Source organism: Astyanax mexicanus, chromosome 4 (assembly GCF_023375975.1).
Source record: "Astyanax mexicanus isolate ESR-SI-001 chromosome 4, AstMex3_surface, whole genome shotgun sequence".
NCBI lineage: Eukaryota > Metazoa > Chordata > Actinopteri > Characiformes > Acestrorhamphidae > Astyanax > Astyanax mexicanus.
The window spans coordinates 18,873,700-18,889,344 of NC_064411.1; the positions used below are offsets into that span (position 1 = coordinate 18,873,700).

At 40.7% G+C, this 15,645-nt stretch overlaps 5 protein-coding genes across 13 annotated transcripts in view; 2 read left to right on the top strand and 3 right to left on the bottom strand.

Moving 5' to 3' along the window:
• LOC111189065 (cadherin-12-like) overlaps positions 1-10,580 on the bottom strand; it is a 28,662-nt gene extending 18,082 nt beyond the window's left edge. The window contains exon 1 of the mRNA XM_049477690.1: positions 10,459-10,580. The gene's annotated coding sequence lies outside the window, so the exon portion shown is untranslated. The remainder of the gene's footprint in view (positions 1-10,458) is intronic.
• Positions 1-15,645, top strand: part of LOC111197331 (NACHT, LRR and PYD domains-containing protein 12-like) — a 686,367-nt gene that overhangs the window by 377,020 nt on the left and 293,702 nt on the right. The gene's annotated exons all lie outside the window — the stretch shown is intronic.
• LOC125801186 (zinc finger protein 665-like) overlaps positions 1-15,645 on the top strand; it is a 316,241-nt gene that overhangs the window by 242,928 nt on the left and 57,668 nt on the right. The gene's annotated exons all lie outside the window — the stretch shown is intronic.
• Positions 1-15,645, bottom strand: part of LOC125801441 (zinc finger protein 239-like) — a 308,090-nt gene that overhangs the window by 201,496 nt on the left and 90,949 nt on the right. The gene's annotated exons all lie outside the window — the stretch shown is intronic.
• The window catches only part of LOC111189991 (zinc finger protein 239-like), a 269,338-nt gene that overhangs the window by 58,316 nt on the left and 195,377 nt on the right, over positions 1-15,645 (bottom strand). The window lies entirely within an intron of this gene.

Here is a 15,645-nt window from a genome sequence, read left to right on the forward strand (position 1 = left end):
ATAACTGGAACAAATTTGGGTTGTGGGGGCTGCTTCTAAATAGTAGTTAGAATTGTGTTAACTTCACATTGAACTCCAAAATAAGAAAAGCAATTGCTGTTCTGGACAGCATGCAGATCTCATTGTCGTCCTCCTCGCACAATGATTAATTTTTATAAGGAAAAGGTAGGACATTTCTCATGTTCTTTCTGTATACAATTCACTTTGAGTAACTCAGTAACTGTGGTGTGCATTGCGGCCGTGTAGGGTGCAACAATCAAAAGTGTTGCAGTACTGAATACTTCATACTGGGCAGTGTGTAGTATGCAGTGTTGGGAAGGTTACTTTTAAAATGTAATCCCTTACAGATTACTGATTACATCACTCAAAATGTAATTTGTAACATAATCAGTTACATTACTTCAAGTGAGTAACGTAATCTGATTACTTTGGATTACTTACAATATTGTCATTTTTTTAAGCCTGAATGAATGTAGCAACCACATATTGCATATTATCCTTTTATTTTTCTTTCCAGTTAACAAATAGATAAACAAATAAAACAGCCTTTTCAATCACTCTATAAAAATACTTATGAAACCATTTCATCAAACAATTTTATGAAACACTTCTATAAATTGATGATAAAACAATTTAAAACCAAACAATGTAACAACTGTAAGCTATCTACTTGCAGGTTTGCCACCAGTGTTAATTTTGACAACAAATTTTGATTTAGTCTTAGTCATAGTTTTGTGACGAAAATAGCATTTAGTTTTAGTCACAATTTAGTAATTTAGTCGACTTAGTTTTAGTCGACTTAATGTCATAAGAATATAGTCTACTAAAATTACAGTAAATTTAGTCGACTAAAATGTAAAGGGTGTAAATGTAAATGCTTTTTCATCAGTTCCCTTGAATTATTAACTACACACTTATACGAAATGAAACGTTTAATAACCACTTGAGTAATAGACAGAACAGAGCTGTAGATGCAAAAACAGCTTTTAAAGGATCTAGTTTTATCTCCAGCAGTAACCCAGCACACCTACTGGAGCTACAGTCTATAAATGAGATCAAAAACACACATTCACACACTGTCCTGTAGAGATGCTCTCAGGATGTACTGAGAGACTTCATGAGTTAAAGTGAGAAACTGATGAGAAAGTGCTGTAAGGAACTTTACACAGACTTTTGGGTTCATAGATTCACTTATTTTATTGTTTTATTTTCGTTATATTATTGAGTTCCTTTCTGACCTGTTCCTGCTTTAACACTAGCTATATCTTTCCCAGTGTGAGACTAAACAGATGATCTGATCTTAATGAGTGAGTTCTGTATCAGTTCTGTGTTTTAGTGCACTGCTGAGTTAAACACACTATCAGCTCATGAAATAACATCAGCATTAAAACGCGGGTCTCTGCATGGAGATCTGTGACTCTGGTCTGCAGAAGCTGAAAGATTAGTGGAGTTTTTACCGGAGATGGAGTCGCTCCACGCGGTTTACACGTTATCTTGTTTTTCGCGACGTCAAAGGAGAAATATATTGCCTCTCCTCTCTCTCTCTCTCTCCCCTCTCTCTCTCCCCTCTCTCTCTCTCTCTCTCTCTCTCTCCCCTCTCTCTCTCTCTCTCTCTCTCTCTCCCCTCTCTCTCTCTCTCTCCCCTCTCTCTCTCTCTCTCTCCCCTCTCTATCTCTCTCTCTCTCTCCCCTCTCTCTCTCTCTCTCTCTCTCTCTCCCGTCTCTATCTCTCTCTCTCTCTCTCTCTCTGTGCGCATGCGCGGGCGTCTGAGGGGCGAGTGAGTGGAGCGTTTGTGAGAGCGGCTGTTTTTTCTGGCTTGTTTATTTGGTTATTTTGAGTTTGTTTTGGGTTTTTTCTTTACTTTTTTGGTTAGTTTAGTTTTGGGTGCGTGGGTGGGGGGTTAGGGGGTGGAGGGGGGAAGCGGGGGGGTTAAACGCCGGTGTTTGGCCGGGTGTGGTGGGGAGTATGGTGGTAGTGGGGTTAGAGCAGCTCTCCCGCCGGCATGGCGTTAAGGTGCCTGTCGGCGCGGAGTGCTCGGTGGAAGACTGTGCGTTGGCAGTGGGGGCGGCGGTGGGGTATTCCGCCGTCCGCTCTGCCTCCCGTATGAACAGTGCTATTGTTCTGTTTCTGGATGAAGTAGAAAAAGTAAATTCGCTGGTGGAGAATGGGATTGTGCTTAAAGATCAGTACACTGCTGTATTCCCACTCGTAAATCCAGCTAAAAAAGTCATGTTGAGCAACGTCCCCCCATTTGTTTCTGATGAAATGCTGAAGCGCGAACTTTCTCGCCATGGACAGGTTGTGTCCGCTTTTTTTAAAGTGCCCTTAGGCTGTAAGTCCCGTCTTCTTCAGCACGTCACGTCTTTTAGGCGCAGGGTTTTTATGATTCTTAAAAGTAATGAGGAGCTAAACTTAACATTAAAGTTCAGGATTGATGAGTTTGATTATGTTATTTTCGTTACTACAGAAAACATGAAGTGCTTTGGTTGTGGGTTGGAGGGGCACCTGGTGAGGCACTGCCCGAATAAGGCAGCGGAGCCTCAGCCTGAGCCCAGCCGAGCCGACATAGCTCCGGCCGGCGGGGATCAGGCGGAGGCCGCGGTAGAGGGGGAGGTGGAGAGGGCAGACGGGCTCGCAGGGCAGGAAGGTGAAGGTGAAGGAGGTAGGGAGCGCAGTGGCAGTATGGAGGTTAGTGAGGATCAGGGGGCTGTTGGGGGTAAAGAGGAGGGTACTGTGGTGGTAGGTGAAGGGGTACAGTGTGAGGAAGAAAAGGGCAAGGAGTCCGGTCCGAAACGACCTGCGGTTAGGACCCGGTCCGGCCGCAGCGCTAAAAAGCCAAAAACTCAGAAGAGGCTGGTCTCCTCATCCCAAACCCGAGCTGACCGGAGTGAATCGGAGGAGGAACCTCCGTCTGCTCCGGAGAGTTTTTCCACCGTGACCGAGGAGCGCGCGCCCGGGTTAGAGGAGGTGGGGTACAGCGCGGAGCAGGTGCGCAGTTTTTTAGATGAAACTAAAGGTAAGTGGTACGTTAAAGTTGAAGATTATTTTCCTGACTTAGAGATGTTTGTTCAGTGTACTAAAGGGTTGTTGCGGACTGAGGAGGAGGGTGGTATTGGGGGGCCTGAAATACACCGTTTAAAAAAACTAGTCCAAAAAGTTAAAGCTCAGCTAGGACACCCTGATGTACCTGATAAAGTTTAGCTCGCCTTTTTTATCTGCTTTTATGCTAAAGTGTTTTTTAGGGTTTTTACTCCTTGATATGTGTGATTTTAAATTATCCACTCTTAACCTGAATGGGGCGCGTGACGTGCGGAAGAGGGCGGCTCTTTATGAGCTTTTAAAGGTTAAACGGGTGGACGTTGCTCTGGTACAGGAGACGCACAGCGACAGGGGGAATGAGGCAGACTGGCAGAGGGAGTGGGGGGGCAGGGTGGTGATGTCACACTCAGGACCCACTTCTGCTGGGGTAGCGGTGATTTTTGCAAGGAGCTTTTTACCCCAGTCTTATGAGTTTGAGGAGGTGGTTGAGGGTCGGCTTTTAAAAGTAACCGCTAAATATGAAAATGTTTATCTGGTTTTTATTTGTGTTTATGCCCCTGTAGCTCCGAGGGAGAGGTGTACGTTTTTAAAAAAGCTCTCTGAAACTGTAGCTGAGTGTGACGTTGATCACTACCTGGTATTGGGGGGAGATTTTAATTCTACTGCCAGTTTTTTAGATAGAAATCATATGGAGCCAGATTCTGCTTCCAGGCGTGTTTTAAATGATTTGATTGAGCAGTGTGATCTAGCTGATGTGTGGCGCTCTAAGCATGCTACTGCTAGGCAGTACACATGGTCACACACACGTGATGGTTTTATTTCTTTAGCTAGATTAGACAGATTGTATTGTTTTAATCATCATTTACAGATTTTTAAATCTTGTGTTATTAGTCCTGTGGGTTTTACTGATCATTGTATGGTGACAGGGGGTGTTTTTATTAACTCTGTGAAGTCCAGGAGTGCTTATTGGCATTTTAATAATTCTCTTACTGATGATTCTAATTTTAAGGTCTGTTTTAAATTTTTTTGGGACACTTGGAGGCTAAATAAAAGTACTTTTGAGTCACTGCAACAATGGTGGGATGTGGGTAAGATCCATATCCAGCAGTTTTGTAAGCAGTACACTCTGGGTGTCACAAAAAGCATAGTTCAGTCTTTTACTGAACTTGAAAATGATGTAATGTTTTTTCAAAGCTTGGTTGATTCAGAGGGGGACCAGTGTCATGTCCAGACCCTTCAAGATAAGAAAAAAGCATTATCAGATCTGCTGGGTGTTCGAGCACAGGGGGCATTGATCAGATCTCGTTTCCAGAACATCTCAGAGATGGATGCTCCATCAAAATTTTTCTTCAGTCTGGAGAAAAAGAATGGACAGAGCAGGTTTATTCACTCCCTCCGCTCGGCCGATGGCCTTGAGCTTGTTAACCCTGTGGAGGTTAGAAGGCGGGCCATGGGTTTCTTTTCGGAGCTTTACACCAGTGAGTATAGAGAGGACCAGTCAGTGTCACAGCAGTTCTATGAGGGACTGCCACAGGTATCACCTGAACAGAATGAGGAGTTGGAGCGGGTGATTACCATGCAGGAGCTGCAGGTGGCGTTGCAGGGCATGGCCACAGGGAAGGCCCCTGGCATTGATGGCCTGCCCATTGAGTTTTATAAGTTCTACTGGGATGTGATTGGGGAGGACCTGCTCGCAGTTCTTAATGACAGTCTGGTCAGAGGACGGCTGCCTTTGAGCTGCAGGAGAGCGGTTCTCACCCTGCTCCCTAAGAAAGGTGACCTCAGTGAGGTGAAGAACTGGAGACCCGTGAGTCTGCTGTGCGCTGACTATAAGGTTCTCTCCAAGGTGTTGGCTAACCGCTTGAGGGAGGTGATGGGGCAGGTCACACATGCGGATCAGGCCTACTGTGTTCCTGGCAGATCTATTTTTGATAACATCTGTTTAATTAGAGATATCTTGGAGGTGTCTGGATCTGAACACCCTTTTGGGCTCCTCTCAATTGACCAAGAAAAGGCCTTTGATAGGGTCGAACATCAGTATTTGTGGAACACTTTTGAGGCGTTTGGGTTTTCGCCCGTTTTTGTTGCAATGGTGAAGGTGCTCTATAGTGACATTCAGAGTGTTCTGAAATTCAACGGTGGTTTATGCGCCCCTTTTACAGCACAGAGGGGAATCAGGCAGGGTTGTTCGCTGTCAGGGATGCTGTACAGCTTGGCCATCGAACCTCTGCTCCACCGTCTCAGGAGGAGTCTCAGTGGAGTCTGCATTGCTGAGGGGATCCCGCGTTTTTTTCTCAGCGCTTATGCAGATGATGTTGCTGTGGGGATTTCTGATGTAAGCGATGTGAATGTTTTATCAAGTATTTTACAGGACTTTGCTTTTATTTCATCTGCAAGAGTGAATTGGGGAAAGAGCATGGCTTTGATGGTGGGAGATTGGAGGGGAGGACAGCCAGCCTTACCAGGGGGACTGGAGTGGTCTAAAGGGGGTTTTAAATACCTCGGGGTGTTTTTAGGTGATCAAAATGCGGTGAAGAAGAACTGGGAGGGTGTTTTACAGGTTGTGAAAAACAGATTGGACAGGTGGCGATGGCTTTTACCAAGTATGTCTTTTAGGGGGAGAACGTTAATTGTTAATAATTTGATTGCGTCGTCTCTCTGGCATCGTCTGGCTGTCCTTGAACCTCCACAGGGCTTTTTAATGGGCATTCAGGGTCTTATTGTTGATTTTATTTGGGATAAACTCCACTGGGTTAAACGAAGTGTTTTATATGTTTCTAGAGATGAGGGGGGGCAGGGTGTTATACACCTTGACAGCAGAAAAGCCACTTTTAGACTCCAGTTTTTACAGAAGCTTTTATATGGTCCTGCACATGTTCTGTGGAGACAGATGGCGCTGTTTCTTTTGCGTAGAGCTGGGGGCCTGGGATTGGAAGAGACTGTGTTTTTATTAAAGACTGATGAGCTGTCGTTTTATGGACTCCCCTCTTTTTATCTCAGCGTTTTTAAAGCATGGAGACTGTACAGGGTGGAGCAGCAGGAATCCACGGGCTCACTTTTCTGGCTTCTGCAGGAGCCGGTACTACATGGGGCTAGACTGGCACTCACGGACGTAGGGACCCGAAGCATGTCTGAGAGGATCAGGAGGACGGGCCTGGTCACACTCCAGCATCTGCTGGAGGCTGCAGGAGCGGAGCTGGATAACGCCGAGGCGCTGGCTCAGAGACTTGGTATGAGATCCTGCAGGGTGGCTATGCAGATTCTCCGCAGGGTCCAGCAGGCTCTAACTGAGGAGGACCAGAGCCTGCTCAGAGAATGGACACATGGTCAGACTGGACTGGAGAGTAAGGGTCCCTTTCCGTGTTTGTGGGTCAGCCCCATGGTGACTGTCTCAGACTCAGTGAGCCCGTTGCTGGGTACGGATGGACTCTGTGATCTGAGTTTTGACAGCGCGAATGCCAAGCTTCTATACCGGGGGTGTGTTAAGACTCTGAACCAGAAAGAACTGACAGGACAGTTGGACACCCCTTGGCGTGCACATTTTGGTATCCCTGATGGTGTAAAGCCTGCCTGGAGGGCGCTTTATAAGCCACCGTTGCCCAAAGCTGCTGGGGATATACAGTGGAGGGTCTTGCACGGTATTATCGCTGTTAACGCGTTTGTTTCTATTTTAAACCCTGCAGTGTCCTCCGAGTGTCCTTTTTGTTCTTTTAGGGAAACTGTTTTTCATTGTTTTACCCAGTGTTTTAGGCTCAATGGTTTGTTTGAGGTTTTAACTTCACTGTTTTTTGCTTTTAGTGAAAGTTTTAACCTTCATGTATTTATTTTTGGTTTTCCGTACAGCCAGAAACGGAGAAAAAAGTGCCAGCTGATTAATTTTATTTTGGGTCAAGCTAAGCAAGCCATTTATTTTAGTAGGAAGAAAAAACTGGACTCAGGTTTTAATTGTGATGTCTGTCGGGTTTTTAAAGGTTTAGTGCAATCAAGAATCAGAGTTGATTTTATGTTTTTTAAGAACATGCAAAACTTTGATGGTTTTAATGAAGTGTGGGATTATGAAGGTGCTCTCTGTGTGGTGGAAGATGGCATTTTACACTTCTCTGATGATATACAATAATTTTTATACTTGATTGCTAATGTTTTTATTTGCCTGATGTATTAATAAAGTGTGGTTAAAATTCAAAAATTCTCTCTCTCCCCTCTCTCTCTCTCTCTCTCTCTCTCTCTATCTCTCTCTCTCTCTCTCTCCCCTCTCTCTCTCTATCTCTCTCCCCTCTCTCTCTCTCTCCCCTCTCTCTCTCTCTCTCTCCCCTCTCTCTCTCTCTCTCCCCTCTCTCTCTCTCTCTCTCTCTCTCCCGTCTCTATCTCTCTCTCTCTCTCCCCTCTCTCTCTCTCTCTCTCTATCTCTCTCTCTCTCTCTCCCCTCTCTATCTCTCTCTCTCTCTCCCCTCTCTCTCTCTCTCTCTCCCCTCTCTATCTCTCTCTCTCTCTCTCCCCTCTCTCTCTCTCTCTCTCTCTCCCGTCTCTATCTCTCTCTCTCTCCCCTCTCTCTCTCTCTCTCTCTCTCTCTATCTCTCTCTCTCTCCCCTCTCTATCTCTCTCTCTCTCTCCCCTCTCTATCTCTCTCTCTCTCTCTCTCCCCTCCCTCTCTCTCTCCCTGCTGAACACTGTGGAGTTAACTTCCAGTCGAGCTCCGTATCGACAGGTTAATTCCCGGGTTTGTAACTGAGCGCGCGGGCTACTGCAGGAGAGGCGGGTACTGATTGGATGACTACCCCGCTTGTCTCCACCTTCGCTAAAGTAGCAGTGATTGGATCTCTTCCTAACTGGTCACTACCTTTCACAGAACTAAATCAGTTCTGATTGGATTTGGTCCCTGCCAAACATTTTCGTCTTGTTTTTATTCGTTGACCAAAATGTCAGTTAATTTCGTCTCGTTGTGTGTGCGGAGCCGCTGTCTGCCCCTCCTCCGTGTGTGTGTGTGTGTGTGTGTGTGTGTGTGCAGCGAGACGGGAGGAGGGGCAGACAGTTCCCTGTCATATCAGAGCGATTTCACACCAAAATGTTATTTGCGTTTTGTCAGTGTTGGAAGAGTAAAAATAGGAAAGTACCGCAATGTAATCCTTTAATTTTAGCAGAGTAACTGTAATCTGATTACCACTTACTGAAGCAGTAACTGTAACAGATTACAGTTACTTATAATTTGTAATCTGATTACGTAACGTCGTTACATGTAATCCGTTACTTCCCAACACTGGTAGTATGCAGTACATACTAGTGCAGTATGCAGTACGCAGTATAGTAGTATGCCATTCCGAATACAGACAGTGTCTTTAACATAGCAGCTTCAACTGCCATTTTCAAAAAAACAATTAAATAATGCTTTTTATGTAATGCCCTGTTTTGACTTTGAGCACTTGCCCCTCCAAAGATCTCTGCACGGCCCTGGTTTAGATTGTCTGCAGGAGACGTTTCTAAATGTATTTATTATTGTATATAAAGCTTTTGTGCAAAAATCACGATACAGCAAAGTAACAAATCAAACTGTGATATTTGTGATGTTGCACAGGTTAAAATGGTAATATAACCAATATAATTGTATTATAATTACATAGCGCTGGTCTGTGCAGTGCGCACATGTGAGCTTCTCCACTGTTCCTCAGCTCCTCATAGATAAAATTAAAAAACTCTGCACGTCGCTCAACTCTGTGCACCGATTAACTCACGGGGGTGTGAACGTGGGCTGCAGACAAGATAAACTTTTGGGGTAAAGGAAACTTTTGGGGTAAAATCAGGAAATACAGACACCTGCCACTCAGAATTGTAGTTAAAAGGTTTTTAAAACTCTAAAGAAACATGGGGATTTTTTTGGGCCGATCTAAACTCTATTTACATATACAAGAGAAAGAAAACAGTGTGTGGTTGTGCTGTAGTTGGTTTTCAATTGCAAAAAAAAAAAAATAAAAAAAAAAAAAATATATATATATATATATACACACACACACAGTAGTGTGCAAATGTTTTAAACACCGAAGCAAATTACACTAATCCATTTATCTAAGAAATAGGAATCTTTTGCCAGACAAAAACACGATATATGATTTGAACAAATGCAAATAAACATAAATACATTAAAAGGTAACACAAATTTCTAATTTTTAAGCAAGTACTTTATATCCTGTGATCCAAGCTGAAGACATTTATTTCCAGATTTCTCCTATTGTCAGCATGTATTTGTTCAGTTCCATCAGCAGCTCACCTGAATTAACATCAGTAAGCTTTGATTTACCAAACCAGATGTTGATATGACTAGAAATAACTCTACTAAACTCGGATGAGGAGAGATTAGGCCATATTTTAAGGAAAATAGTGCTGTAAAAGCTCTGCGTTTTGTAAAATTGCTGTTTGTATTTATTGTAATGCTAGTGTTTTACTGATCCTGGTTCTTCCAGTGGAATCGGACACTGAGCTGAGCTTAAAGAACCGGTTCTGGATCTGAGGAACCTTTAGAACCGGTTCTGACTTTAAGCTACACGGTTCTGTTCTGCATTCTCTTCAGTTCTGAACTTACCGAGTGAATCGGGACTTCTGTCCTCTTCTAATGGAGGAGATTGAACTTACTTTATTTTTCTCCTTCACCTGCTTCACACCGCTCTCTAAACCTCTCTCTCAGCGCGAATAGGTGCTTTGTGGGCGGAGCTATTGTTCGTTATTTGCTATTGTCAGCCAATCATATTACAGGGCTGAATAGAATGTTTGAATATTCATGAGTCTGAAGTTTCTCTGTCTGAGCCATTTAATGAAAAATGAGAATAGTGTTAATTATCCTTTTCTATCATGCGAGTTTGTTTAAAAAAAAAAAATTGTATTGCATGTTCTCTGATGTGATTACTGCACACGTGTACATTGTACAAAGGAAAGTTAAGTTTTCTTGCAGTGCTACAGAGCACTGCCTCTATCTAGTATCATTAAGATGTTCTGCATTTTATATAAATATTCTCGGGCATGTTTTTGCTTCTAATAATGATATAAAACTTTATGTGCTGCCAGAACAGTTCCTTCTATAAAACCTCTGCAGGACATATTTACCATGATTAGAACCGAGACATTCAACATTCAACAACTCAAATATTAAACACTGTGATTCCACAATTAAAACACACAAACATTTAAATATATTAAAATAAGATGACTTGCTGTAGATGGGGAGTTCCTTCATGGTAATAAATGGAGGAATTTGGGAGAATACAACTTAAATGAATCTATTCAATAACTCAAATACTTTAAATCAATAAAATCCATTATACAGAAAATATTCAGCATTATAATTATTTTTATCAATTTAAAACATATGATACAAAAGCAAGCATGCAATAGACAGAACTGTATAGCTAATTATTATAAAAATATCTGTCTTACCTCTGACTGAAAGTGAAGGTGTGATTAATGTTTGGAAAAAAATAAATAAAATTAAGTTGGAACTGTGTAAATAAACCTAAAAACTGTTAGTTAGAGAACACTAACAAGCAAAATAAAACTGGGATCTTAAACTGAGGTAAAATTTGAGAATAATTTAGCTTAAAAACGTATAGTAGTTCGTAGAATTGTTAGAATGTGGCAATTAGTTTCTCCAAACCGTTTAAAACCTTTCTAGTCACAGAAAGCAGAAAATAAATGCGCTTTCTTTTTTTTTTACCTTTTTTTTTTAACGATCTTGATCAACCTTTGATATTCCCCTGCGTGTATGAACTCTGGACTGTTTGCCTACTTCTGTTTTCCATTATTGACCCTTTTTGGTTTGACTACTCTTTCGCGTGATATTTTTGTAATAAAGTACAGTTTTATATGCATCTGCGCATGCTTGAATTTTTGCCCAGACAGGACATTGGGGTGAGTTAGGGATGAGGTGCGCATGTGATCATTTAACACCCTGTCCTCTTGTCACTGAATGCAATCAAACTCTAACAACAATGGTCACAGTCCTGATTAAGCAAGGAAGAAAACAGTAAGAAACTGTAATTTAGGGTTGTCACGATACCAAAATTTTGACTTCGATACCGATACCAACTGTAGTATCACGATTCTCGATACCAAAACGATACTTGGAAGAAAAAAAAACAATAAAAATATCTGAACATAAAATGTTTATTTTTGACTGAACTGGATTGAACACTGAACAATCGTTTTTATTCTAAAATTCTAAAGCAATCGTTTTTATTTATTAACACTGCAAACGTTTTTATTCTAAAATGAAACATTTGAACAAAAAACAAGTTTCGTTATTATAACCTTAACTATAACATAATTATCTAAACACTTCCTAAAAACTAAAACTAAAACCAGAGGTAATGGTAGCCTGACTATGTGAACCTGACGGGCGGGCAGAAGTTAAGTTCTGAATAAGGAAAATAAAGAGACAGAAGAACATTACAATGTTATGTTCATTTTAACACTCACTGCTCCGTTTTATTAATCAACCGTTTACCGTTTTTAATAAGCCCATGTTCAGTGTAACGATCAAGCAGGCTACGTGCCTGACCACAGATTTGCGATGGAAACGCGAAAACGTGAACATCTTGAGTTCATGTTTCACAGCCAATGGGATAATGGAGAAATAGAGAAAACCACGGGTCCAAAACAAAACTCCTGCACACTCCTCTCCATGTTAACGTGATTTACTAGCAGTCGCTAGTAAATCTTAGTAAAGCTACAGACAGAGTGTATCTTGACTAACTCCACTAACCTGTCGACTTCACAGCTCTTTGTAGAGATCAGGGTGCTTGTCAGCTAAATGAATGAGCGAAATATGATCAGAATTATGTTAAATAACACTGTAACATAGAAGCATAGAACTATTATTTAATTAAAATGATTTTTAAGAACAGCTAAACACAGTGCTGCAGGTCAAACGCGGAGGCGTTCACGTGCGAGAGAGAGACACAGAGAAAGAGTGAGAGAGTGAGAGAGCGAGAGTGAGAGAGAGAGAGATTTGCGTGTTCTGATGTGAGCTACTCACAGGTAAAGGTTCTCTTTGATCTCCTCGTGCTCATATTCTAGTCCCACACATAAGTCTGCAGCTCCCTCAGTGTTTTCTGTCGTATTTTGCGGCTAGCGCGAGCGCTTACAACTAACACCGCGGAGCGCGAGGTGCCGCCGCGCTTGTGCCGAATCCGCTACTGAATCCGACTCCCGCTTCGCGGACAGAATCGGCACAACACCCCCCGCTGTACAACTGCGGGAGTGAAAACAGCGCTAATAAATAAAGTAGTTTAGTTTCACTTTCAGTTTTCGTTATTTTATTTAAAAATAAAAATATCAATAAAAAAGATGCCTACATCTCAGACTATTTTCCCACACTTCACTCCTCGCGCCCGTTTTGTCCACAAGTCGCGGACGAGAGACATCTGTTATTTTAGCCGTCGCATTCTACACTCGCTGCTGCTCTGCTGGCTTGCGCGTGAATCGATTCATTTGTTCAGAACACTAAGTTTATCTGAATCCTGCCACACCGACTGCTGCGGTGTGAATCAGTTTTCTTATGAACTGAATCAAATCGCGCCTACTAATTTGACTCATTTGAAGCTAGTGACTGGGCTATATACAGTATCGAAAGCATCGAACGCTAAAGAACCGAATCGTTTGTGATGACGTAGTATCGAAAAAGAATCGAACCTTCGGTACACCGTGCAACTCTACTGTAATTGGGGCAAGTTTTCTGCACTGTAAAGGTACAACACCACCCTAGTATTTACTGTTCATTTCACAGTCTCAGTGAACAGCTGTCATTTACATATAAACACACGTTATTTATGTATCATTTTTTGTATTATTATTATAATTATATAAAATAGTTGATCATATTTATTGGAATGTCAGTGTGTATCTGCGGACCTGTGTAAACCTTATTCTCATTAATGATCCTTATTTATTTATTTCCAATACTTCTGTTAAAACCCGGCAGCCACTAAATAATTTTATTTATCTCCTAAATACAAATTCAGAGGCATTAAACAGCTAAACAGTGTCCTCTTTATTATATCTGAACTGTTGTGTTAATTCTCCAGCCTGAGGCTTCATATACACTATCTAGCACTGAGTCTTGTGAAATACAATATATTACTATGAAAATTCTGATTCAACATGCCATCATATTAATAATGCACTCTGTGTATTGAATATTGGAGTAAAATAAATGATTTTGGGCAGATATAATCTGCTTCTGATAGATATAGTATATGAACCAATGATAAAACATTTCAACTGGACATATTTAAAATCATAACAATAAATGTATCTCTTGTAACTGTTCGAAAATTAAGAAAGTTGTGTACACGTACATTTATAGTAAAGTGATTATCCAGACAAATTCTCATTGACCTTACAAAAGATCATGTGTAATTAATATTAAAATTAAACAAGTTCTCAGCTGTGTAACGTATATATATAAAAACCCTGTTCTTTTGCAAATAATTTATTTACTATAGTAACTACTTTTATAAAATATACTATATTGTGCATGATATTCACATATTTTAACACTTAACAAAATAATTAACGTAAGTGTATATATACATACATATGTAAATTAAGTTATTCTTGCTGTAAGAAAGGAGCATTGCCTCCATCTAGTGTCATTAAGATGTTCTGCATGTTATATAAATAATCTCTGGCGTGTTTGTGCTTCTAATAATGATATAAAACATTATATGTTAAAGACCAGATCCTTCTATAAAACCTCCGCAGGCCGTATTTACCATAATAAGAACAGAAACATTCACCAAGACTGGCTGATTGGCTAAATTTCAAACACTGTGTCTCCACAATTAAACCACAGTAACATTAAAAAATATAAAATATTTAAATTCTAGTGAACACTAACAAACAATTAAACTGGGATCCTAAACTGAGGTAAAATTTTAGGATAATTTACTCTTACTGAGGCAAATTAGCTTAAAACAGATTTTAAGAATTGTTAGAATGGTGGCAATTAGTTTCTCCAAACCGTTTAAAAACCTTTTTTGTCACAGAAAACAGAAAATAAATGCTCTTTCTCCTCAGAAACTTTGGGTAGGAAGCTAGCTAATTTAGCTTTTTCCTAACTGACCAAAAATTAGCCTTTAATTATACTAATTTAATCTAAATTTGTTTAATCTCATAAATTTATCCATAAATTATTCGTTCTTTTCTCAGTTTATTAAACAGTATAAGAGAAACAGAGCTAATTCACTGCTAACTCTGTTAGCTGCTAACAGGCTAATGTTGACAGGAATCTGAATCAAAGCCTCATAAAGAGCACGTGAGGGAAGCGCTAATATAAACTACTGCTTTAAAATAATACAAATAATACGACCTGCAGAGATTTTATAGCCAGATCTGTTCTTTAGAACATAATGTTTTATATCATTATTAGAAGCACAAACACGCCAGAGATTATTATATAAAAGGCAGAACATTTTAATGATACTAGATGGAGGCAGCGCTCCTTTCCTCCAATCAAGAAGAATTAAAAACAGCTTATTTTACCGGATAATTAATACAGTTTTTCATTCTGTAAAATGGTTATGGAAGTGGAAGTGGTGGTGTAATTTAAGACTCACCAGTAGGGGAAAGTAGTGCTCCGTTCTTTGGAGAAGGGTCTGTCTGCAGAGCCGCGGATTTAATCCCTGAAAATGTTTTATTTCCAAGGATTACTACACATGTTTATCTCTGCAAAACCCTGGAGGAGTTCTTTCAATCTATTAGTGTTCCAACACTACAAAGCTGTACAGCTCAGTACATCAGAGTCAAATTAGCTCAGTTTATTGCAGGCCCTGAAACTGAGCTCAATCAGTCATTATGTTACTCCCTGACAAAGCTTTTATTTCCAATCATAACTGCACCCACTAAACAAAGAGACGTTGAAACGACGTCTTTTCTAGGTCATTTTTGCACGTCCAATTTTGGTCTCCTGAAGGTGCAGACTGTGACGCCAGACGACGTCTTTTTTCTGACGTCTTCTGCACGTCCAGTATTGACGTCCCCCAGACCTCCGGATAAGGGCTAATTCTAGTTTAAATTAAGTCGTTGTGGACGTCTTTTCTACGTGAAATTTACATGTATACGTTTTATAGACCAACTACTTTGAGGCTCCCTGCATAACTGTAGTGCCATTTCAGACGGTGGCAACTGTTCCATTGTTCCAGCTTCAGCAGTTAACTGGAAACGCATACAAAGCTAAGCCAAACAATTACTGGAACAGGTTCACAACCTTCTGGAACTAGTTATGCACGTTAGTTATACACAATATGCTTTACAAATAAATTGCATTTCAACCCTCTCACTTTTTTCAAAACATGTCAACCTGCAAAGAACCAGTAAAAGCAAGGGATAAATTAATTACCCCCATCTTACCACTGTTGATTTTAAATTGACCCTTTCTGTTTGGGGAAACATTAATATAATAATAAACATAATGAGTAAATCTCATTTGGGGTTAATGCCTTTATTTTACATCAACATAACATACACCTTAGATTCACACCATAACAATTTCACTAAACATTTACCTTCCCTTAAAACTATTACAGCTTTGCATTACACCTTCCCTTAACAATATTATACCTTCCC